We start from the raw sequence: 27,440 nt of genomic DNA on the forward strand, positions 1-27,440 counted from the left end.
TGAAAAAAAGACTAAAAATCATTATCCTGGGAAACAATGATTGTTGATTAGACCAATGAGGTTCCACGTTTAACTGTAAAATAATAGGCATGTGTTTTGCTCCAGATATCAGGAACACTCTGTTAAAAGATCTAAGTGATGTCCAGAGGATTAATTATCACTATCTGCATCATATTCATAAATAAACTTTGCATGCACTGCTGGGTTCTAATAATTTTATTATCACACTGCTGATATTTCACACATTCATGCATCTGCCAATTTCCCAGAGGCCACAGAAAACGAGGTTGGAAACACACTCCATGGCTATTTGACTGCTGTCCAGTAAATGCCTAGAACTTCTGGCCTAGAAGAAGCACTGGAAACAATGACAGAGTTTTGGAAGCTGTTTGTGTAATCCCTTATTCAAAACTGTACCATGCAACCTTGACATTGGAATAAATTATATCTCTATTATTTATATATTGTTGTTTCTAGGATAATTAATAAATACCCCGAGCCTCAGTTTCTTCACTGGCCCAATATAATACTCAAATCACAGGTCTGGTTGTGAAGATTAAAAATGAAACATAAATCAGTCTTTGGTAATTAGTAAGTGCTGAAGATATGTTCATCATCACCACATCACGATAATAACATCATGTCCCATTAAATGAAGCTTCATAAATTTTCCTACTCGGAAGGTGGTGGAGAAGGCCCCTTTCTTACCAGTTTATAAATAGCATAAATGTGGAAAAAACATTTGGGTGTTATTTAACTCCCATAACTCTAAAAGAGACAGGGATATTTTTCTCATTTTTTAAAGATCAGCTCATGACGGACTTTATGAGGTGAGTCATAAGAATTTATAAAATACAGCCCTTTAGTAAGATCAGAGGTAAGATTGTCATAACATTACAAGATAACACAATGGGAGGAACTTGATGGGGGGGAAAAAAAAAAAAACAGCTTAAAATTCAGTTTAAAGTCTACCTCGACTGTATAAAGAAGTCTCTTGCTCCCTTTGTACACATTTTGCTTATTTTATAGCCTAGTAGACTTCATGGTAAAGGCTGCCCAGAACTGCTAAATAGTTCAAAAATTCAGACTTAGCACAGTCAATAAGCACGCATTAAACACCAAATGTATACCAGGCACAGTGCTAGATGCCTCTTTCTTTTTGCATCTTTCTCTCTTTGGTGTCTTATAAAATGAATAAAAGAAAAATCACAGGTGTGATTTCATCGTGTTATTAATCATTTTGTGCCTTTGTTACCTAATCTGTTAAATGGGAATTAGAATAGGTTTTGTGAGATGTAGACGAGGTAATACCTATAGAGCACTTATTGCAGTGCCTGGCACATATAATAATAAATATCTATTGAAAATCTCTAATGTTGTCATTACTCATCTGGAAACAGTAGGTTTCTACTAATGAATCCCAGGCCTCTCTTCACGTTTAAGCCAGCCTTCCTGTTACTCCTTGATTCTCTTTCCCTATACCAGTTCATCTGGGTTCTCATACCCCTGGAAGCAGAAGCATGGAGGGTATCACTTTAAGTGACAAACTAAAGCCAAGGAGAAGGAGCATGTGGAGAGGCTCTTACTTGCACTTCTAGCATCATTTTAGCGTCCATTTTTCTGCCACCTTTTCTGACCAAATCTCCATCCCATGAACTGACTGTTCCAAGTTCAAAGCATTATTGGACACATTCACTTTTTATTCATGTTGAATAACATATGAGTGTTTGTTATCATAGTTGTGTTAAAATGTACTTAATTTTAACTATGATAACAAACACTCATATGGAGAAGAAAATGGCAACCCAGTCCAGTGTTCTTGCCTGGAGAATCCCAGGGACGGGGGAGCCTGGTGGGCTGCCGTCTATGGGGTCACACAGAGTCACACAACTGAAGCGACTTAGCAGCAGCAGCATTCTTGCCTGGAGAATCCCATGGAGAAGTCTGGTGGGCTACAGTCCATAGGGAGGGCAGAGAGTCAGACACGACGGAAGCGACTGAGCACATGTGCGTGCACACTCAGTTACAAGACTTGGATACAGACTGTTTTCTTACACCAATTAACAGAGAATAATTTCAAAGAGAAACAGGGTGGATTAAATTAACTGCAAACCCGAAGGAAAGACTTAATTTTTTAGAATCCCGTGTACCAGGCAAGTTCTTCAGATGTCATGATTTTGCATAGATGTCTCAGAACTAGAAGTAAGCCACACTGTTTTCTAGGATTCCCAGTATCTATCTGAATAGCAGCAGATAAAGTGGAAGAAACAGAAACCAGATAACCTTCAGTGGAATCTCACCGGTGAGATCTCACTGAAACAATGTAATTGGTCATAATCTCATAGGCTCATCTATAAATAGGAGAAAGGATCTATTAATATTTCACAAAATGGTTCTCTGCAATAAATGAATGGATACATGACTCAGATACAGCAAAGTAATTGGTTAATTAATAGGCGATTCTTTAAGCCCAGAGTGACTGAAAATGAATAATTAGAAAGATATAAATAAAATAGACCATTCACATCCTTTAGTAGTTTCCCAAGTGATACTAGAAAAATATTCCAAATCTGTCATGTGCATGAGTGCCTGCTAAGTTGTGTCTGACTCTGTGCAACTCTGTGGACAGCAGCCTGCCAGGCTCCTCCATCCATGGGGTTCTCCATGTAAGAATCCTGGAGTGTGTTGCCATGTCGTCCTCCAGGGGATCTTCCCGACCCAGGAATCCTACCCACATCTCTTACATCCCCAGCATTGGCAGGAAGGTTCCTTACCACTAGCACTACTTGGGAAGCCCAATCTCTTCATAGTGTTAGTCTATACCAGCCATCACCTTTTTCAAAATAGACTCTGAGCTGAAGAGGCTACTGGGTTTCTTTGCTTAGTGCTCATCCACAAGGAGCCTTTGGGACCTGACCCGAGTCTTCACTGATCTTCTCTTCCTTAAGGTTGTCCTCCCTATTATTCTACAATTAAGCATTTGCTGGACTTTTGCTCTTTAAAACAGGAAGAGATTGTTTGATTCTTATAACATCACATTGGTTGGAATTTTGTACTACAGTTATTCCATAACTCTCTGTTGGAAAGATGCACAAGCTTTCATTGAGCATGGGTTGTTATTATGTAGGAAACATGGTGCTAAAGAAGTATGAGGAAAGGAGTAAATGGGATAAGAACAGAAGAAAAAAAGAAGAGTGAATTTGGTTCCCACTGTATCTACAGAAAAGTTCAATGTCTTCTAATTTGCATCTTAAAAGTCATAGGGTTTGTATCTCCGGTATTGAAGTCATTTTAATTTCTTTTTTTATTCACAAAAATGTTATTATTAACATAGTTGTTAAATTATATAAATTCTGTGCTGACTCGAACATTTCTCAGAATATTTTCAGGGTTTTAAAAATCATCAGTTTAAAAAATTAATTTATTTATTTTCAGTTCAGTTCAGTTCAGTTGCTCAGTCATGTCCAACTCTTTTTGACCCCATGAATTGCAGCACACCAGGCCTCCCTGTCCATCACCAACTCCCGGAGTTCACGCAGACTCAAGTCCATCGAGTCCATGGTGCCATCCAGCCATTGCATCCTCTGTTGTCCCCTTTTCCTCCTGCCCCCAATCCCTCCCAGCATTAGAGTCTTTTCCAGTGAGTCAACTCTTCACATGAGGTGGCCAAAGTACTGGAGTTTCAGCTCCAGCATCATTCCCTCCAAAGAAATCCCAGGGCTGATCTCCTTTAGAATGGACTGGTTGGATCTCCTTGCAGTCCAGGGACTCTCAAGAGTCTTCTTCAACACCACAGTTCAAAAGCATCAATTCTTCAGGGCTTAGCTTTCTTCACAGTCCAACTCTCACATCTGTACATGACCACTGGAAAAACCATAGCCTTGACTAGATGGACCTTTGTTGGCAAAGTAATGTCTCTGCTTTTCAATTTGCTATCTAGGTTGACATAACTTTTCTTCCAAGCAGTAAGTGTCTTTTAATTTCATGGCTGCAGTCACGATCTGCAGTGATTTTGGAGCCCCCAAAAATAAAGTCTGACACTGTTCCCACTGTTTCCCCATCTATTTCCCACGAAGTGATGGAACCAGATGCCATGATCTTTGTTTTCTGAATATTGAGCTTTAAGCCAAGTTTTTCAGTCTCCTCTTTCACTTTCATCAAGAGGCTTTTTAGTTCCTCTTCACTTTCTGCCATAAGGGTGGTGTCATCTGCATATCTGAGGTTATTTATATTTCTCCCGGCAATCTTGATTCCAGCTTGTGCTTCTTCTAGCCCAGCATTTCTCATGAGGTACTCTGCATAGAAGTTAAATAAGCAGGGTGACAATATACAGCCTTGACATACTCCTTTTCCTATTTGGAACCAGTCTGTTGTTCCATGTCCAGTTCTAACTGTTGCTTCCTGACCTGCATACTGGTTTCTCAAGAGGCAGTGAGGTGATCTGGTATTCCCATCTCTTTCAGAATTTTCCACAGTTTATTGTGATCCACACAGTCAAAGGCTTTGGCATAGTCAATAAAGCAGAAATAGATTGGAGGCTAATTACTTTAAAATTGTTGTGGTTTTTGCCATACATCAACATGAATCAGCCATGGGTGTTCATGTGTCCCATCATCCTGAACCCTGAAGGCTTCATTTTAATATCTTGAAAATACACATATGTTTGATTTGCTGTTCTTTTACAGATTTACTTAAGATGCGTTTGAGACAACAGAACTCATTCAAAGAGACTAGAATATATTTTGGAGAGTCATCTTTTTGCCACAATAAGAAGAAAGATTTTAACACAGTAGGGCATGGTATGTGACAAAACAGGCTTCTTGGACCATGTTATTAATAACATCAATCCTAATGATGGCAATTTTGCAAACAGACATTCTCATTCTATAACAATGAAGATGGTTTAGAAACTGCATCACCCATGATAATCAATATTCAACTTTCCCTATTTCAACTTTCCCATTCTATTCCAACAACTATCCTGGTTTGCTTCAATCTTGCTGCTGCTGCTAAGTTGCTTCAATCGTGTCCAACTCTATGCGACCCCATAGATGGTAGCCCACCAGGCTCCCCCATCCCTGGGACTCCCCACGCAAGAACACTGGAGTGGGTTGCCATTTCCTTCTCCAATGCATGAAAGTGAAAAGTGAAAGTGAAGTCGCTCATTCGTGTCCGACTCTTAGCGACCCCATGGACTACAGCCCACCAGGCTCCTCCATCCATGGGATTTTCCAGGCAAGAGTATTGGAGTGGGGTGCCATTGCCTTCTCCACTAATATTCCTCTAACTTGTAGTAGTATGTCTTAGAAATGAATGCTAACAACTTCATCATTGTACTTTGTGAAGTAAAGGCTATGGATGTGAGGAAATTCCTACCTAGATGCTTAGCACTTTGTTGGGGATCTAATTTAACCTACTGGGCTCTGACCATGAGCACAAACTTTGTCACCAGTTCACTCAATCAAGAGTAGTTTGCAGAGGTCAGAAGTTAATATTAGAAGATATCACTATTGCAGTGATTGAGACTAGGTCAAAATGGGCAACTGGATATTATTATATTGGAAAATAGCACCCTTTCTGCATTGCTGCAATATACAACTTTTACCTGAATCATAGTGAAGTCGCTCAGTCGTGCCCGACTCTTTGAGACCCCATGGATAGTAGCCTGCACCAAGCTCCTCCGTCCATGGGATTTTTCAAGGCAAGAAGTACTGGAGTGGGTTGCCATTTCCTTCTCCAACCTGAATCATATGTTTACTCAATTATCACAGCCTAACTATTTACATTTCATACCAATATTTGGCACAAAATCCTGTATCTTGTTTGTGTGTGTGTAAGACAGATTTTACCATCAACATATAAATATTATATGTATATATACATTCATTCATTTGTTCATTTAAAGCATCTCCTACTCCCTCTTCCCAATCTTGCCCCATATGACACACCTACAGAGACCCTCTGTCCCTACTGAATTTCTGTTTCTTGTTTGCAATAAAGAACATCAAACTCTGATAATATCAAGAGTATTTTAAGGATGATCAGCACCAAGCTTTCAATATCAAGGAGTCTTTTCCACTCCCAGTGACTTGTGTCAGAAAGGAAGAATGTAAATTAAAGTCTGGAATGTGCACGAGAAGCTACACCAGTTATCTTAATAATCAGGTAAAGATAAATAATTTTCTCTCAAAAGTTACTCTGGACTATATTATTATTAATACAGTATTTGTGAAATACCTGATGAATTTTCAAGAGAAAGACCCTTTTCTTCCTAATGTCTCCTCTAGGCCAATTTATAGATCTATCCTTAGTTTCTTCATCTGAAAAATGAGAATAGACTACCTTCTTTTTTTTTTTTTTCCTAATTTTATTTTTAAACTTTACATAATTGTATTAGTTTTGCCAAATATCAAAATGAATCCGCCACAGGTATACATGTGTTCCCCATCCCGAACCCTCCTCCCTCCTCCCTCCCCATACCATCCCTCTGGGCCGTCCCAGTGCACCAGCCCCAAGCATCCAGCATCGTGCATCGAACCTGGACTGGCAACTCGTTTCCTACATGATATTTTACATGTTTCATTGCCATTCTCCCAAATCTTCCCACCCTCTCCCTCTCCCACAGAGTCCATAAGACTGTTCTATTCATCAGTGTCTCTTTTGCTGTCTCGTACACAGGGTTATTGTTACCATCTTTCTAAATTCCATATATATGCATTAGTATACTGTATTTATGTTTTTCCTTCTGGCTTACTTCACTCTGTATAATAGGCTCCAGTTTCATCCACCTCATTAGAACTGATTCAAATGTATTCTTTTTAATGGCTGAGTAATACTCCATTGTGTATATGTACCACTGCTTTCTTATCCATTCATCTGCTGATGGACATCTAGGTTGCTTCCATGTCTTGGCTATTATAAACAGTGCTGCGATGAACATTGGGGTACACGTGTCTCTTTCCCTTCTGGTTTCCTCAGTGTGTATGCCCAGCAGTGGGATTGCTGGATCATAAGGCAGTTCTATTTCCAGTTTTTTAAGGAATCTCCACACTGTTCTCCATAGTGGCTGTACTAGTTTGCATTCCCACCAACAGTGTAAGAGGGTTCCCTTTTCTCCACACCCTCTCCAGCATTTATTATTTGTAGACTTTTGGATCACAGCCATTCTGACTGGTGTGAAATGGTACCTCATAGTGGTTTTGATTTGCATTTCTCTGATAATGAGTGATGTTGAGCATCTTTTCATGTGTTTGTTAGCCATCTGTATGTCTTCTTTGGAGAAATGTCTATTTAGTTCTTTGGCCCATTTTTTGATTGGGTCGTTTATTTTTCTGGAGTTGAGCTGTAGGAGTTGCTTGTATATTTTTGAGATTAGTTGTTTGTCGGTTGCTTCATTTGCTATTATTTTCTCCCATTCTGAAGGCTGTCTTTTCACCTTGCTAATAGTTTCCTTTGATGTGCAGAAGCTTTTAAGGTTAATTAGGTCCCATTTGTTTATTTTTGCTTTTATTTCCAATATTCTGGGAGGTGGGTCATAGAGGATCCTGCTGTGATGTATGTCGGAGAGTGTTTTGCCTATGTTCTCCTCTAGGAGTTTTATAGTTTCTGGTCTTACATTGAGATCTTTAATCCATTTTGAGTTTATTTTTGTGTATTGTGTTAGAAAGTGGTCCAGTTTCATTCTTTTACAAGTGGTTGACCAAATTTCCCAGCACCACTTGTTAAAGAGATTGTCTTTAATCCATTGTATATTCTTGCCTCCTTTGTCAAAGACAAGGTGTCCATAAGTGCGTGGATTTATCTCTGGGCTTTCTATGTTATTCCATTGATCAATATTTCTGTCTTTGTGCCAGTACCATACTGTCTTGATAACTGTGGCTTTGTAGTAGAGCCTGAAGTCAGGTAGGTTGATTCCTCCAGTTCCATTCTTCTTTCTCAAGATCGCTTTGGCTATTCGAGGTTTTTTGTATTTCCATACAAATTGTGAAATTATTTGTTCTAGCTCTGTGAAGAATACTGTTGGTAGCTTGATAGGGATTGCGTTGAATCTATAAATTGCTTTGGGTAGTATACTCATTTTCACTATATTGATTCTTCCAATCCATGAACATGGTATATTTCTCCATCTATTAGTGTCCTCTTTGATTTCTTTCACCAGTGTTTTATAGTTTTCTATATATAGGTCTTTAGTTTCTTTAGGTAGATATATTCCTAAGTATTTTATTCTTTCCGTTGCAATGGTGAATGGAATTGTTTCCTTAATTTCTCTTTCTGTTTTCTCATTATTAGTGTATAGGAATGCAAGGGATTTCTGTGTGTTGATTTTATATCCTGCAACTTTACTATAGTCATTGATTATTTCTAGTAATTTTCTGGTGGAATCTTTAGGGTTTTCTATGTAGAGGATCATGTCATCTGCAAATAGTGAGAGTTTTACTTCTTGTTTTCCAATTTGGATTCCTTTTATTTCTTTTTCTGCTCTGATTGCTGTGGCCAAAACTTCCAAAACTATGTTGAATAGTAATGGTGAAAGTGGGCACCCTTGTCTTGTTCCTGACTTTAGAGGAAATGCTTTCAATTTTTCACCATTGAGGATAATGTTTGCTGTGGGTTTGTCATATATAGCTTTTATTATGTTGAGGTATGTTCCTTCTATTCCTGCTTTCTGGAGAGTTTTTATCATAAATGGATGTTGAATTTTGTCAAAGGCTTTCTCTGCATCTATTGAGATAATCATATGGTTTTTATTTTTCAATTTGTTAATGTGGTGTATTACATTGATTGATTTGCGGATATTGAAGAATCCTTGCATCCCTGGGATAAAGCCCACTTGATCATGGTGTATGATCTTTTTAATGTGTTGTTGGATTCTGATTCCTAGAATTTTGTTAAGGATTTTTGCATCTATGTTCATCAGTGATATTGGCCTGTAGTTTTCTTTTTTTATGGCATCTTTGTCAGGTTTTGGTATTAGGGTGATGGTGGCCTCATAGAATGAGTTTGGAAGTTTACCTTCCTCTGCAATTTTCTGGAAGAGATTGAGCAGGATAGGTGTTAGCTCTTCTCTAAATTTTTGGTAGAATTCAGCTGTGAAGCCGTCTGGACCGGGGCTTTTGTTTGCTGGAAGATTTTTGATTACAGTTTCAATTTCCATGCTTGTGATGGGTCTGTTAAGATTTTCTACTTCTTCCTGGTCCAGTTTTGGAAAGTTGTACTTTTCTAAGAATTTGTCCATTTCTTCCACGTTGTCCATTTTATTGGCATATAATTGTTGATAGTAGTCTCTTATGATCCTTTGTATTTCTGTGTTGTCTGTTGTGATCTCTCCATTTTCGTTTCTAATTTTGTTGATTTGATTTTTCTCCCTTTGTTTCTTGATGAGTCTGGCTAATGGTTTGTCAATTTTATTTATCCTTTCAAAGAACCAGCTTTTGGTTTTGTTGATTTTTGCTATGGTCTCTTTTGTTTCTTTTGCATTTATTTCTGCCCTAATTTTTAAGATTTCTTTCCTTCTACTAACCCTGGGGTTCTTCATTTCTTCCTTTTCTAGTTTCTTTAGGTGTAGAGTTAGGTTATTTATTTGACTTTTTTCTTGTTTCTTGAGGTGTGCCTGTATTGCTATGAACTTTCCCCTTAGGACTGCTTTTACCGTGTCCCACAGGTTTTGGGTTGTTGTGTTTTCATTTTCATTCGTTTCTATGCAAATTTTGATTTCTTTTTTGATTTCTTCTGTAATTTGTTGGTTATTCAGCAGTGTGTTGTTCAGCCTCCATATTTTGGAATTTTTAATAGTTTTTCTCCTGTAATTGAGATCTAATCTTACTGCATTGTGGTCAGAAAAAATGCTTGGAATGATTTCTATTTTTTTGAATTTACCAAGCCTAGCTTTATGGCCCAGGATGTGATCTATCCTGGAGAAGGTTCCATGTGCGCTTGAGAAAAAAGTGAAATTCATTGTTTTGGGATGAAATGTCCTATAGATATCAATTAGGTCTAACTGGTCTATTGTATTGTTTAAAGTTTGTGTTTCCTTGTTAATTTTCTGTTTAGTTGATCTATCCATAGGTGTAAGTGGGGTATTAAAGTCTCCCACTATTATTGTGTTATTGTTAATTTCTCCTTTCATACTTGTTAGTATTTGTCTTACGTACTGTGGTGCTCCAGTGTTGGGTGCATATATATTTATAATTGTTATATCTTCTTCTTGGATTGATCCTTTGATCATTATGTAGTGACCTTCTTTGTCTCTTTTCACAGCCTTTGTTTTAAAGTCTATTTTATCTGATATGAGGATTGCTACTCCTGCTTTCTTTTGGTCCCTATTTGCATGGAAAATCTTTTTCCAGCCCTTCACTTTCAGTCTGTATGTGTCCCCTGTTTTGAGGTGGGTCTCTTGTAGACAACATATGTAGGGGTCTTGTTTTTGTATCCATTCAGCCAGTCTTTGTCTTTTGGTTGGGGCATTCAACCCATTTACGTTTAAGGTAATTACTGATAAGTATGATCCCGTTGCCATTTACTTTATTGTTTTGGGTTCGAGTTTATACCCGTTTTTGTGTTTCCTGTCTAGAGAATATCCTTTAGTATTTGTTGGAGAGCTGGTTTGGTGGTGCAGAATTCTCTCAGCTTTTGCTTGTCTGAAAAGCTTTTGATTTCTCCTTCATACTTGAATGAGATCCTTGCTGGGTACAATAATCTGGGCTGTAGGTTATTTTCTTTCATCATTTTAAGTATGTCTTGCCATTCCCTCCTGGCTTGAAGAGTTTCTATTGAAAGATCAGCTGTTATCCTTATGGGAATTCCCTTGTGTGTTATTTGTTGTTTTTCCCTTGCTGCTTTTAATATTTGTTCTTTGTGTTTGATCTTTGTTAATTTGATTAATATGTGTCTTGGGGTGTTTCGCCTTGGGTTTATCCTGTTTGGGACTCTCTGGATTTCTTGGACTTGGGTGATTATTTCCTTCCCCATTTTAGGGAAGTTTTCAACTATTATCTCCTCAAGTATTTTCTCATGGTCTTTCTTTTTGTCTTCTTCTTCTGGAACCCCTATGATTCGAATGTTGTAGCGTTTAATATTGTCCTGGAGGTTTCTGAGCTTGTCCTCATTTCTTTTAATTCGTTTTTCTTTTATCCTCTCTGATTCATTTATTTCTACCATTCTATCTTCTAATTCACTAATCCTGTCTTCTGCCTCTGTTATTCTACTATTTGTTGCCTCCAGAGTGTTTTTAATTTCACTTATTGCATTATTCATTATATACTGACTCTTTTTTATTTCTTCTAGGTCCTTGTTAAACCTTTCTTGCATCTTCTCAATCCTTGTCTCCAGGCTATTTATCTGTGATTCCATTTTAGTTTCAAGATTTTGGATCAATTTCACTATCATTATTCGGAATTCTTTATCAGGTAGATTCCCTATCTCTTCCTCTTTTGTTTGGTTTGGTGGGCATTTATCCTGTTCCTTTATCTGCTGAGTATTCCTCTGTCTCTTCATCTTGTTTAAATTGCTGAGTTTGGGGTGTCCTTTCCGTATTCTGGCAGTTTGTGGAGTTCTCTTTATTGTGGCGTTTCCTCACTGTGTGTGGGTTTGTACAGGTGCCTTGTCAAGGTTTCCTGGTTAGGGAAGCTTGTGTCGGTGTTCTGGTGGGTGGAGCTGTATTTCTTCTCTCTCCTTTCGAAGAGTTGGTTTGCTTTTCTGGATGCCTGATGTCCTCTGCCGGCATTCAGAAGTTGTTTTGTGGAATTTACTCGACGTTTAAATGCTCTTTTGATGAATTTGTGGGGGAGAAAGTGTTCTCCCCATCCTACTCCTCCGCCATCTTGGCTCCTCCCTCCAATAGACTACCTTCTTTTAAAGTTTAAGGTAAATCCCCTTAGGTAATGCATTGTAAATTTCCTTTTGATTTTTTTTTTTTTAGATTGTTGTTGTGGATCATTGTTAAAGTCTGTATTGAATTTGTTATAATACTGCTTCTGTCATGTTTTGTTTTTTTGGCTGCAAGGTATGTGGGATGTTAGCTTCCCTATCCCTAATCAAGCCTGCACCCCCTGCAATGGAAGGCAAAGTCTTAACCACTGGACTGCTAGGGATGTCCTCCTTTTGCTTTTTAAATGCAGTTTCATACTGAATATTTATCATTATTTCTAGTTAGACACTCTGACAAATGTCTAGGTATTTTTAAACAACAATAATAACATATTTGAAAGATTCTGATGTTGTTGTTTAGTCACCAAGGTGTGTCGGACTCTTCACGATCCCTCGGACTGCAGATACCAGGCTTCCCTGTCCCTCAAAGGATGAAGCAGATCCACCTACAATAATCATCCTTAGATACCTTCACTTACTTAGGGTCACATATAGAAATCTCAGATGCTAAATCTGTTGGTTTAGAGAATGTCCCATTTTCTGAGCATGCATTTTGTTTTATAGTTTGTTCCACTCATACCTTAAAAAGATGCCATCATAAAGCCAAAGTCGTACATGTAAATTTCTGCAGTCACAAGACCAAAATTAGTGTGTCCCAGATAAAATCTAATTCATGATTAATTATTTAATATTTACATAATATCTTTAGAGAAATTCTAATTTTCTCCCTGAGTCATCAAAATAATCATTTATAACTGAGAACTCTAAATCCAATATGATGACAAAAATATGAAAAAAAGTGAATGCTTTACATAAAAGATTAATGTAAATTTTTAATTTTTTATTTAATTCCATAAAGGCTTAGTGACTGCTTCTTTTAGTCAAGTATGATGCTAAATGCTTGAACAAAGCCTCCTCTCAGACACACTGGTTGTGTTTTTCTCATTTCTTACAATGAAAAATGGCAAGCACTGTAATAAAGTCATTGTTATACTGCAGTTAGAAAGGGGCCCCAGATGTGCCTGGGAAAGGGGAGGGTGGTCAAAGATGACACCACAGTGTGGCAGCATCTGTTTGGGGACAGGAAGAATGAGTAGGGGTTTTCCAGGTAGAATATGTAGGGAGAGCATCCCCAGCAGAAAGGAATACAGGAAGAAAATCTTGGGTTTGTTTAGGAAACGATAGAATTAAGGACCAGGCTGGGCATGGTGAGAGCTAAGGTCTGACAGATGAGCAACCTGCCCTTTCATTCCCATCCTTCCTTTCATCTTGTCCCTTCCATCCCTCTTTCTTTTACTCTTTACTGAGTATTTCTTATATATAAGGCATTGTGTTAGTTGCCAAGACAGACATGGCCTTGCTTTCATGTAACTGAGTCTACCTGTAGAGAAAGACAATGAAAGGAAATAAGATTTTTAAAGCTTACAGTGATGTATTCTTGAAAAAGAAAAGGGATTAGATGTATAAAATGTTATTAAAATACTCCTGTCAAAAGAAACAGCAAATATGAAAGGTCAGTTAGGAAGATGGTCAGTATTTTTAACGACTAACAAATGACAGGATTGTTGAAATTCAGGATTCAGTGCGGGGGTGGGCATCGGGAAGGACCTTGGAAACCATGTTGAAGAATTAAGTTTTTTCACTTGCAGGAAATGAGGAACCACTTGAACAAAATACAGGAGGAGAATGACATGATCTAAACCGCAGCTGGATTCCACAGGACTTTCTGTATTGTACAAATGTGCTTTGTCCAAGATGGTAAGCGCTAGCTCTATGTGGCTATGTAGCCCTTGAAATCTAGCTAGTGTGACTGAGAAATTGAAATCATGATTATATTTAATTTAATTCATTTTATTTCCATTCAAAGAGCCACATGTGGCTAGTGGCTACCATATCAGCACAGATCTAAACTGAGTTAGAGATCACTGGGGCAGCCGTGTGGATACCAAAGGGCAGGAGACAAGCACACGGGGCTGCTGTAACTGCTCACCTTAAAGAGGACAGTGTTTGGGACTCCCCTGGTGGGCCACTGGTTAAGAATCTGCTTCTTCAGGGGGTCCAGGTTCTATTCCGGGTTGGGGAACTAAGATCCGTGCAAGGCACAGAGCAGCAAAAAAAAAAAGGTGGGGGGCAAATATGATGGTGTTTGAGCTTAGTAACTAAAATAAACAGGACATGGTGATTATTTGGATATAGGAAGTAAAGGACATTAAAGAATTTTGAAACAATACCCTTGTGGAAGGCTCATAACTGTCTTCTATTAATCTACATTGCTTTCAAATTAGATAATTCTCTTTCTTTTGTCTCCTTTTAGCCATATTTACCTAATTAATCACAAAATACACCAAACTGGTCAAACAGTTCACATAAAGATGAGCAAATATGGACTTCCCTGGTGATAGAGTGGATAGTAATCTGCCTGTGAATGCAGGGGACAGGGGTTCCGTCCTTGGTCTGGGAAGACGGTGCGCCATAACTACTGAAACCCAAGCACTCTAGGACCTCAGAGTCACTGCTACTGAAGCCCATGTGCCTGCAACCTGTACTCTGAAACAAGAGATGCCCATGCACCGCAACACAGAGTCCCACTTGCAGCAACTAGAAAAAACCTGAGCATAATAATGAAGACCCAGCACAACGAAAAAGAACTACATACACAAATTATCCAGAAAAAAAAAAAAAAAGGAGAGAGTGAATCCCTAAAAGCAGCCAACTGAAAAAGGACATTACATTAAAAAAAAAAAAAAAGACTACCAAAATGTAATTAAATATTTCCATAAATGGTATCTGTAGCTCAGAGCAGGTATCTGATATTTCCCTCTGGTGTGTCTTTTTATGATGGGAGATAGGATTTGTGAGGATAAAATCTTCTACACCCATGATAACCTTGATTCTCACTGTTTACCCTCAGGTCACAGGAATCCCAACAACTCTCATAAATCTCAAGGGGCTCACAACGACCTAAGGCTGACAGGGGACAGTTAGCAGTGAAGAGTAGCTTTTAACTCACTTAGTTACCTTCTTGGGGCTGTCAATCAGGCCAATAATGACTTTTCCCTATATGAAAGAATATGCAGAGTTGATGAATGGTACACGGACAATAAGGAAGAGATGGAGTGAGATGGAAATACATCATTGTGTAGCTGTATGGATCAGGAGACCACAACCAGAATTGAGACTTAATAAATATTTCATGTATTTATCATGGCCTTCCTAATTTTTGGCCTGTCTTCTAAGCCCTGTATATTAATTTCTTAGTTAATCCTCCTTTTACTTATGTAGCCCACATAAATTGTTATGACTCTCAATGCTTTGAGTCATAAAATGAGGGTCATATACATTTTTACCGAGCCACAAAGTTAGTGAGATAATAAGTGTAATCTCCTGACCATAATATCTGACACTTAATCAATTAGTCAGTGTTGAATAGTTGTCAGAATGGTGGTATTTGATTTTATGTTTGTCCAATTTTTGTCAGAACCATTAATTATATAGAAAAATATGTTTTATAGAAAACATTGTACACCCAAGAAATAAGAGTAGTGCATATAAAAGTAGGTGTTTTGAAAATTTCCTAAAGTTATTTATATACACTTAAAAATTTTAATTGGACATTCAGACTCAGTAAGTGCTAAGGTCTTATGGTAAGTGCTAGGAAGTAAGAGGTGAACCAGATGTAGCCTGTTGGGACTCCCCTGGTGGTCCAGTGGTTAAGACTTGACCTTCCAATGCAGGGGGTGCAGGTTCGATCCCTGATCTCGGAAATGAGATCCCACATGACTCAAGGCCAAAAAACCAAAACATAAAACAGAAGCAGTGTTGTAACATACTCAATAAAGACTTTAAAAACGGTCCACATCAAAAAAAAAAAAAAAAAACCTTAAAAAGATGCATCCTATTAATTCTTTAAGAAATGGAAGTGCATTTAGACTCAAATAGCTTGTTTACTTACTATCACAACAAAAATAACATATATTTTTATGTGATAAATAACCATTCCTATATTCAGCCAGATAATATCTTTCTAGGAGGTCAAAAGTGTTTTTTACCAAAAATGCTCATCCCTAAAACACAGTGCCTGACCACATGGTCTAATCTAGTATTGGATCTTCATGCAAGTGCAAAGCCTAATATCATGTACTTGTTGTTGAATAAATGTGCTCCAGACATGTTTCCTCTTTCTCCAGTGGAGATCCCATCCTCCAACTTAACCACCCCGTGGGCTCTGCTCCCTTTCCACATCTGTTCTGCAGTTTCAGATCCTTGGTTTTAAAGGACATTTAGATCTTGTGCTGTCCTTTGCACCATTAAATACATCTTTCATAACTCTGAACCTTCTTAAGGACTTCCATAAACTTTATTTTCATTTACCATGAAGCTATTAATACATAACTCAGTTGACTATCCCAAACTTGACTTGTACCGCGAGAGCCATTTATAGTTATTTCAGCTAAGCCTATTCCACTCGCCAGCAAACTGACTTCAAACACACAGAAGAGAGCGAACAAACGTCTGATAGGTGGATGGGAATGACATTCCTCCATCTTTTAACATGTTCTCTTCTTAAATATGCAATATTATGTTTTCCTCTGCAACACTAAGTCAAATCTGATTGTCCTTTATCAAAAGCAAGGTTGTATAATACACTGTGTCACATCAGAATGTAGAAATATAAGGAAAACTAAAGGCTTTGTTGAAATGACTCCCATAAATATTTGAACATCAGATAAGAGTGTCAAGCTCCCTTTGTTGGGATGCAAAATAGGGGATTTATTTTGCCTTATGAGTATAATAATGTCAGATAACACAGCTCAGCCTATACAAGCAGCTTTGTTTCTCTCAGAATATAAATGTTATTATTAAGTTTTGTTCCCTGGAGGGTACAGAGACTTCACCAATCACAAAAAAATAAAAACATTTTAAACCCCAGATAAGCATTTTTCCCATTTTTCCCCCTCTTTAAAACGTCTTATGCTTTTTAAAAAAAGCACCCTAGATCACTTGTCTTAAAATAGTTTATTAATATGTGAAGCTTGATTTTTTTATTATTATTATGAGTCAGGTTTATTGTACCACACTGGAAACATTTCAGCTAAATCAATTGGCTGCTTAGAGCCTGCATCTCAAAATACAGAACAGATACATATTTGCCACCACACCATAGTGTGGAGCTAGATGGCTAGCAGGGTGAAGTTAGTCAAATTACTCCCTCAGTAAAGAGGTTCCCTGCACTTGTGCTGGAGGGATGTGAAGATACACAGGGCAGCTGCCCCTTTAAGGAAGGACACCAGAGCTGTAGGAGGAGCAGTCAGGGGAAACCCTCTAAGTATCAGCTCCTGAGAATCTGCCTCATTTTCAGAGATTGTCCTGTGTTACCTGGAGATTAAGCCAGCAGAGGGATAAAGACACTACCAATTTGGCAGGACATAGGACTCCTCTGATGATCAATATGCATTCCATTGGATTGGGCCAAGGCTTTGCCAGGCCTGCACTGCAGGTTAATCGTGCCCCCTGTACGCCTGTTTCTGTCCCCTCCCAGTCACAGGTGCTTCTCTCTAACAAACAGCTTGTACTTCAAATGCCATCTACTTTCAGGGAAAACAACCTGTAACCCATGTTTTTAATGGGAATATGGGAGTAAGAATATGGGTAATCACAGAGTTCATGTAATATAGTATAAATGAGATACCTGTGAAGGGCCCTGTACTAAAACCCTAATCAGACATAACTAAAGATCCGCAAGATACTCCCAGTATGACTCCTTAAATATCTACTCTCGTATTGGGGAATACATGTTAGAGTTTGTCGAACATACTCCAGCAAATCTATTCCAAGTGAATTTCTATTTCATGTCACTTCATGTTTTCAGAGAAAGAGAAATGCTGCTGGAATCAGAGATTTTGCCAAGACACTGAAAAGCAGAGACTAATTTAGTTAAGACAATCTGTATTGTAATCATCACTGAGGTCTAGAGAATGGAAGGGGCAGGTAGAAAAATCAGGTATTATTAGAAATTCATGCAAGAAACTATATTCCCCACTCCAAGCGAGTAAGCATCCAGGTCTTTTTCATGATGCCTTTTCACAGTCCATATGATAGTTTTTGGCTTCCCCTGTGACTCATCAGTAAAGAATTTGCCTGCAATGCAAGAGATGAGGGTTCCATTCCTAGGTTGGGAAGATCCCCTGGAGGAGGGCATGGCAACCCACTCCTGTATTCTAGCCTGGAGAATCCCCATGGACAGAGGAGCCTGGTGGCTACAGTCCACAGGATTGCAGAGTCGGACATGAATGAAGCAACTGAGCACACAAGCATGATAGCTATGGTGATTTCTCCAAAAGCTATGCTACATGAAGCCAATTTTTTCCAGTAGATTCAAAGTAAGTGCACACAGGGTCAGGGGCCCCATAGAACTAACCTCCGGAGGGTTCTAAGGCAAGTATGGAAGATGTCAACTCCATCATATACAACTGGATTTTAATACAAAGAATTTCTTTGACTACAACAGATTTTTTTTTTAAGAATTTTTTTAATCCTCTCTCTAGGGAGTTTTCTAGATAGATTAGGATCCTGAAATTATGTGAGAATCAACTGTTAAGATTACTGATGAAAAACCCAAGCTCTTACCAGTATACCGTAGGAAATGACAAACTCTTTTGTAAAATAAATATCTTAGGCTTTGCAGGTCATACTGTCTCTGTTACAATGACTCCACTGCAGTTCTTAGGCATAAAGGAATGAGACTGGCTGCATTCCAATCAAACTTAAAAGAAAAAAAAAAAAGAAGTGGGGAGCCAGATTCGGGACACAGGCTATACTTGACTGACTTCTGGCCTCATGTAATAGAGTTTAAACTATTTACTCATGGAACACACCCGCCCCCCAACCCCTTCATGAAGGGTCTATGGAAAGGAAAGGGGGCAAATTTATATATTATAATAACATATAGACATGTATCCTCTTACAAAATAGGAATAAGTGCCATGATAGCTGCAATGCTTGATGGATTAGAATCTAGAGCTCAGACCAGCATGGAAGCCTGAGCGTCCTTTACCTCAGATGCTTCTGATTCTCTACAGAAATTTCAAAGTTTAAATCTCTTCTTCTTAAAGAGTGCAAGGCACCTGAGCCAATTAACTTATCTATGAAATCCTAGTGCAAAGAAACTGGAGTTCAAATTGATCTGGTCACACTGTCTTTAGTCCTAGTGATGTTCCTTAGAGCACAGCTAGGGAGATGCTGCTGTTGGAGAAAAGTGGTATATATCTATTTTTCAAATTTAACAGGCATAAATGCACTTTAAATTATAAAGAAATGTTTTGCTAAACATTGGTTTGCAGCCTCTGTATGGCAAATTTACAGGAAGATACATTTTTGAACCAACTGTGAGTGAAGATGCTATTTAGAGTCACTAATAATGAAATAAACCCCTTAGTTATGAATCAGTTATTATATTTCACTGAACTCCAACTGTTTCTTTCTCACTGTTTAATTTCATTCTAGCTTTTGTTATTGTGCCTAAAGAAACCATTTTAACATTTTCTCGCATGCACTTCAAATATCAAAAATTCCATCGACAAGTTTTCAGCTTTTTGGCTCTAATTGCTCTACTGGTTGCTCTAACTGCTTTAATAAATAATATTATCTGAGTTCTGCTAGTCCCAGAATTCTAAAGTCCCTGCATCACACATTATTTATTATTCCTTTAAGAGAAAAAGGAGCCTTTTTCTACCCAAAGCTTCTCTTAATAGTGAGAGAGAAAGAAGAGGCAGGGAGGGAGGTATGGAACAAAAAATGAGAGAAAAGAAGATACACACAGTCCATGCTCTAGATTAATACTAGGTTCTCTAGAGTGTGACATAGTTCCACATTAGCATCACTGAGTATCTGCAGTTCCTTCTATTGCAATCCCTTAGAAAACTAAGAAGTCTCTTCTTCTGGGTGAGCCTAAAAATAATCTAGTTTTGCTTATCATTTTCCGATTGAATTAAAGGTTAGATAACTGTGAAAGACTTGACTTTAACACAGGTGTGCAACTCGCTTCCTTACTATAGAGCAATGTCCATGAGGGCAGAGGCTCTGTCTCTATAGAAATCCCTTGAGAAACCAAGAGTTCTGTATATCTATATCTAAAACATAGATATAGATATGTGTGTACCATTCCATATGTGACATATATATATATATCATAAATGTTATATATGTACATACATATATGTATATATATATATATAGTAATGTGAATGAATAGGTGACCATATGACTAAATGAATACATGACTTAATTAGTATTAATCATTGTTAGCTGAATTAGCAGTACAGTGAGTTTTTTGGGGGGAAAAATGACTTGGATAAGCTGGTACTTTTGAAATGGGAAACATTCACATTTTAATTGGCTAAAAGTGTGCAGGAACTGAATGACCAAGGTTTAATTGCGTTTAAAAGACTCCTTGTATGATACTAGACCCCTGTGCACTGTTGGTAGGGAAGGAAAGTGGTGCATCAGCTATGGAAAACAGTATGGAAGTTCCTAGAAAATTAAAATAGAATGACCATATGATTCAGCAATCTCACTTTTGTGCGTTTATTCAAAAGAACTGAAATCATATTAGCACCCCCACATTCACTGTAGCATTATTCACAATAGCTAAGATGTGGAAACAACGTAAATGGCCATCAGCAGATGAATGGGTAAAGAAAATGTAGTATATGGTATATTGTTGTTTAGCCTCAAAAAGAAGAAAATTCTGTAATGTGCAGCAACATAGATAAACCTGGAGGACATTGTGCTAAGTAAAAGAAACCAGTCATCAAAGGATAATATAGCATGATTCCACTTGTATTCCACCTGGGCTCTTGCTTCCCTGATAGCTCAACTGGTAAAGAATCTTCCTGCAATGCAGGAGACCCGGTTCAATTCCTGGGTCGGGAAGATCCACTGGAGAAGGGAACAGCTTGTCCACTCCAGTATTGTAGCCTGGAGAATGCCATGCACTGCATAGTCTATGGAGTCGCAAAGAGTTGGACCCGACTGAGCGACTTTTACTTAAAACAGTCAGAGTCATAGATGCCTAGAATGATGGTTGTCCGGCTGGCCTCAGAGAAGGGAGGAATGAGAAGTTGCTATAAAGTGTCACTTACATTCTGCACAACCCTGTGGCTATAGTTAACAATACTGTATTGTACCCTTAAAACTCTGTTAAAAAGACAGATCTCATGTAAAGTGTTCTCATCACGATTAAAAACAACAGTAAAAAGAGACAAGGTCTCTTGGGAATTATTGCAAGACTGAGGAGAGAGTCAATCGATACACAGTTTATTCACCATACAATTACCAGGTTCTCTATGAAATATTTCCACTGTCGCACCATTGGATATCAGGACTATCAGAAGTGCTTTCAGGAAAAGAGCTCATTAACAGTAAGCCTGGTGTCTGAGGTGAATTGTAAAAATGCCAGAATGCAAGTAGGAAAAAAAAGGCAGAGTCTTGTGTTGAGTGGGCACTTCAAGAGAGGAATTTGGACAACACAGCACTGTGGCCATCATGGTTATGTGTCAACCCACTTTGATTGCTGAATAGCCATCATGCCCACTTTTAATTCAAGCAGCTCATGTAGACGTATGGGAAACGCTTTGAAAGAAAAGTAGGAAGCAGCCATCGAAAAAGAAAACAGTTACATGCCATCTCAACACCATGGTGACAATAAATACACACTTGACGTGAATTTATTGGGTGGAAAATAAAAATGAACCATAGCAGGTTTACATGAAAGCACTGACCGTTAATTAACACCCACTCTGTGCTAGTAGGGGCTTCCCTGGTGGTTGAGCAGTAAAGAATCCATCTGCCCATGCAGGAGACGTGAGTTTGATCCCTGGGTCTGGAAGATCCCTTGGAGGAGGAAATGGCAACCCACTCCAGTCTTCTTGCTTGGAAAATCCCACAGACAGAGGAGCTTGGCAGTCTGCAGGCCATGGGGTCACAAGAGAGTCGGACACGAGAGTAACTAAGCAGCTGTGCTAGTAAGTTGGCCTTAAGTACAAATAACTTGCTGCCTCTAACACCGTTTCAGAGTGTCTGTCACAAAGTAAACAGTAAACATTAGCTGTCATCATCCTACACTTCATGCAAATGCCAGGACCTAGCAAAGCACGTGCAGACATAGTGGTCAATGGTAAGAAAAAATCTGGATTTAACCCTAGCCCTCACACCTGCCGCTATATCACCATGCATAGGAAACATCCTCAGTTTCCTTCCTTGTAAAACTGGAATCATACTGAGTACTTCACAGGTGTCTTTTGTGAGAATTAAGTGAAATGATACATAATAGAAGCTTAACACAATGCCTGATTCATCAAATACCTATTGTTTCTCCTGTTACCTCCCTAATCATAATTTGGTTCACAGCTGATAGTAACAGACCCACACAAAAGAGCTAGGCTTATTTAACTTACATGCAGAGTACATCATGAGAAACGCTGGACTGGAAGAAGCCCAAGCTGGAATCAAGATTGCCGGGAGAAATATCAATAACCTCAGATATGCAGATGACACCACCCTTATGGCAGAAAGTGAAGAGGAACTAAAAAGCCTCTTGATGAAAGTGAAAAAGTTGGCTTAAAGCTCACCATTCAGAAAACGAAGATCATGGTATCTGGTCCCATCACTTCATGGGAAATAGATGGGGAAACAGTGGAAACACTGTCAGACTTTATTTTTTGGGGGCTCCAAAATCACTGCAGATGCTGACTGCAGCCATGAGATTAAAAGATGCTTACTTCTTAGAAGGAAAGTTCTGACCAACCTAGATAGCATATTGAAAAGCAGAGACATCACTTTGCCAACAAAGGTCCGTCTAGTCAAGGCTATGGTTTTTCCAGTGGTCATATACGGATGTGAGAGTTGGACTGTGAAGAAAGCTGAGCCCCAAAGCATTGATGCTTTTGAACTGTGGTGTTGGAGAAGACTCTTGAGAGTCCCTTGGATTGCAAGGAGATCCAACCAGTCCATCCTAAAGGAGATCAGTCCTGCGTGTTCACTGGAAGGACTGATGCTGAAGCTGAAACTCCAATACTTTGGCCACCTGATGCAAAGAGTTGACTCATTTGAAAAGACCCTGATGCTGGGAGGGATTGAGGGCAGGAGGAGAAGGGGATTACAGAGGATGAGATGGCTGGATGGCATCACCAACTCCATGGACATGAGTCTGAGTGAACTCCAGGAGTTGGTGATGGACAGGGAGGCCTGGCGTGCTGTGATTCATGGGGTCGCAAAGAGTCGGACACGACTGAGCGACTGAACTGAACTGAAGGAGCAAGAAATCCTCCACTCATACTCTGGTTAATTCCACAGCCTGGTATACTCTCCTTTTTCTTGATCTTGTGCATCCTGAATTGCATGAAACCAGTTAGAAAATGAATGGGTTTTGTATTTCCTGCTAATTCAGAGCAGCCTTGCTTATAATAGCCAAGATATGGAAACAATCTAAATGTCCATCCATGAATGAATGGATAAAGAAGATCACACACACACACACACATACACACACACAAACAAAATGCAGTGGAATACTACTCGGTCGTGAAAAAGAATAAAATCCTACCATTTGTGAAAATGTGGATGGACCCTGAAGGTATTATGTTAAGTAAAGTATGTCAGAGAAATAACAAATATATAATCTTACTTACACGTGCCATCTAAAACAAAATAAAACAGAAACACACTCATAGAGAAGAGTAGCTACCAGAAGGGAAGAGGCTTTTGGAGGTGGTGAAATGGGTGAGGGTGGTGAGCTGTATGTTGATAGGTGGTGACTGGGCTTGTGGTGGTGAAAAGTCTGTAGTGTATATCGATGTTTATACCACAAACATCTGTACTATAGTACCTACCATAGTATAACACTTATACTATAAACATTGCAGTCTAACTATAATTCTGCACACCTGAAACTTACTAGAATAAACAAATAAAAAAGATTTGCAGAAAAAACTGGTCCTGCTAAGCCATCCCAACAGTTTGTGTCAAGACACAGTTTGTGTCACAGAAATCACAAGGAAAGAAAGGGAGTGTGACAAAGGATAGAAATCAGGCATTGCATTGTCAGAAAGAAAGAACAAAAAATGGCTATGCACCACAGTTCCATCCTTGACTATTTGTGTGACAATGGGCAAGATAGTCTTTTTCTCCTCAGCTTCCTCATCTGTTAAATGAGTATACACATTATCTCACAGAGGTGTTAAAGAATGAAATGAACCCATGTAGCACATCTCTGCCACATATTAAGCACTCACTAGTAGCAATATTCACCACAGTAGCAAAGGCAAATTAGACCAAATGAGGTTAATTAGACTATTTAGCATGCAACTGATAAGTGAAAAGAAAAAGATAATCCTGCACAGTCAGCAAACTTTAGTAGAAGAATCTCTACTAAAATGAGTACTAGGCTTTTATTTTGCATTTAAGATATGAAATTTATGGTGGCTTTATTAGTTGGTAGTCCTAATAACTCCACTTATTTTATTTAACAACTTAATTATGTCAGTAACTGTCTGAGGAAAATGATATTATCCTAGAATACCAAGGAAGAAGCTGAGTCTCAAAGAGAATTCCAGAGACCAGCTATCTGTCTGGGAAGTAGCATTGACAGGGTTTGAAACGATCTGTTCAAGACATGGCATCTTTTAAATAATTTACACAACTATATTCTATATTACTGAGATGCATATGCTAATGAAGAAAGTAGCACATGCTTAATTAATGTTCCCGGAAGGGAGATTTTGCCTTTGTGTTTTGTCTTTGTATCACTGTGTGTTTGCCCTGTGATTATACAAACATAGATATAAATACAGACATGTTTATAGACACAGACACATGTTTAGTTATAAGAATTTTTTAAATACATTGATATTTTTAGCCTGTCAGTGAGCTCTCAAAAGAAGCAGAGTCGTAGAGGAAGCTGACCAGCCAATTAATGACTACATGTTTTAACATGGCCAATGCCACAATAAATGCCTATTTCTTGCTGGATAGCAAAGCAAACATTCCCCTAAACGATGGATACAGTCTTGTTAGTATATAAAATACAACAGTCCTAAAGAGACAATCATGCGTTACTATTTGTTACTTGATAATTCCCTGAATATCTGTGTCCTCTAGTCCTGTTTTAAAAGGTTAAATGGCTCTAAATCTGTCTGCTAGACGTATAAGGAACTCTGTACTGCTCTGGCTAGTCAGGAAATTTAATTTTCTACAGAAATTAACCAATTGTGCATAGAAAGAGGAAAGCCACTCTCCACAACCCAACTCGGGGACTAAGGTGGGAGGGGGGGATAACTGCAAAAATGCAGAACAGATACTGAAAAAATGCAGTTGGTGATTCTTACATTCTTATCCCATGGAGCCAATGCACCGCCAATTAGAACCACGTGGGGCGCTCTTTCTGAATAATGCATCAAAACCCTACTGGAAATGATTTGAAACACTGATCACCCCTTCTTTGGGTGGGGCCATATATGCCACCTGGGCTTCCCAGGTGGCGCTATATTAAAGAACCTGCCTACCAATGCAGGAGACTTAAGAGCTGCGGGTCCTGTCCGTTGGTTGGGAAGATCCCCTGGAGAAGGAAGTGGCAACCCACTCTAGAATTCTTGCCTAAAGAATCCCATGGACAGAGGAGCCTGGCGCGTATGGTCCATGGGACTGCAAAGAGTTGGACATGGCTGAAGTGAATTTGCACTACACAGGCACATATGCCAAGGGAACAATTAATAGCACTTGCCTGCCATCTACCAGAGCTACAGATATGACTGTGTCATCAAATGGCACTTCATCTGTCCATCTCTTCCTGGGAACATGGCCCCAAGCCTCCTTTAGTTTGCCTGGAAATGAAATGCTTCCAAACCAGGCAGTTGTTGCTAAGCAGCCTCAAGCTTCTTATACACCTGCCTTTTATGCCAATGGCAGTAATAAAAAACAATAGCAATAGCCGTAACAATCAACTGCAGTGATAATAGTCACTGGATTCCCTGTGAACTGGAATGATTCTAAAAATATCCATTTTTACATAAGTAAAAAGATAGATTACAACACGTGGGGAGCTCTAAACCTAGATTTTTACCCATTTCTGCCCATTTGAGGTTAGTATTACTTCAGTACCAAAAGTTCCTCACACTTCATCTCTAGCTGATGAAGGACATGTCTCCGCACAGGAAGTTTGTTCCTGCTGGTACTCCAGATTCCATGTCTGGGGTGTACCCGGAACTCCTCTGATATCTGAACCCCCACTTTCCATGAGGGTCCTCCGCTTGGCTTGCTCCTGGCCCCCTATGGAGTCTTTGCTGACAGGAGTAGAAATCTTGACAAACCCAGTGCTAAGCTGGCCCACGGTCTCTCGGTCGGTTCAGTCTTGTTTACGCTTGCCATTACCCTGTCCCTTATGCTTAAAGATGTGAAGGAAGTGGGAACTGCTCAGTTCTGTGTTCCTTCAGAAGAAAATGGGTAACAGTTGAAAACGGGGCAGATTCATTTACTCAACAAGTATCATTGCCTCTATTTATATTAGAATTTCAGCATAAAGTGATTTCACAACTTCACCATTTAGTCAGAAAATGGACATCCATCTAAACTTATTTTTCTGGATTCTTTCTTCCCTGGTATCCAATTCTTGTCCCTTTTAGAGGTACGGTTCTCTTAACAAATAGGGAGGATTCCGTGTGCCTACAGCATGTTGAGTTCCTTAGAACAGAGAATAGGCAACTGACCATTCCTCAATTCCCCACATGGAGTTTTACCTTCTTAGAGGTTGCTCTTTTGAAGAAAGCATTTTTTTGGTATCCTTATGAGATACACTCTCATCCTGAATTTCAAAATGGCTTGTGCTAAAAACAACTTTTCTGGATCTGAAAAGGATTTTCTTTTTTGCCCAGACACAAATTATTTGGGGCACTGACTACGCCGAAGTGTTTTACCTCCAGCCTCAGCGTTTCACCACCCTCGGGAGTATTGGGCATTTAATACAGGAACAAGAATTGAATAAACATAGCTTTCAGAAAGCCATTTGTCTATCTAGAGTTTCCCTGAATAAAGTAATTAGAAAAATATCTGCCCTAAGTCCCCGTAATTTAGAAACTGAATGACTTGCATATAAGCTGACATCTAACTCATAAATTAACTGGACAATTCTTTAAAACTGTGTTCTTCTATATATATTTTCTCTCTCTTTTTCAACAAGCATTTCTCAGAAAATATTTGAAATCCACACTCAAACACGTCATTAACCAACACTTCACCCTTGGAGACCAGTGGACAAGTTATAGATTTTCAGTGTTCTTTCGGAAGAAAGCTATTTAGCTTGAGCATCTGCACCGTCATTTGGGTGACTGGCAAAAGAGAAAAGATGTACACAGTTCAACAACAACAACAAAAAAACCCAGAACTGAGCCTCATTTCTAAAAAAAAGAACAAAATCCTTAATGAAGGGTTATATTTCTCATCTTGGGAAAATTTTTGAGCAGGGAAAGTATAAACAAAGGGTACTTTTGAAATAGCAGAGAAAGGTTTTTGTCTAAAAGGCACCC

At 38.8% G+C, this 27,440-nt stretch overlaps 1 protein-coding gene across 2 annotated transcripts in view; it reads right to left on the reverse strand.

Annotated features, from left to right (window-relative positions):
* CDH8 (cadherin 8) overlaps nt 1-27,440 on the reverse strand; it is a 409,345-nt gene that overhangs the window by 136,445 nt on the left and 245,460 nt on the right.

This window comes from Bos taurus, chromosome 18, assembly GCF_002263795.3.
Source record: "Bos taurus isolate L1 Dominette 01449 registration number 42190680 breed Hereford chromosome 18, ARS-UCD2.0, whole genome shotgun sequence".
In the NCBI taxonomy this organism is placed as follows: Eukaryota; Metazoa; Chordata; class Mammalia; order Artiodactyla; family Bovidae; genus Bos; species Bos taurus.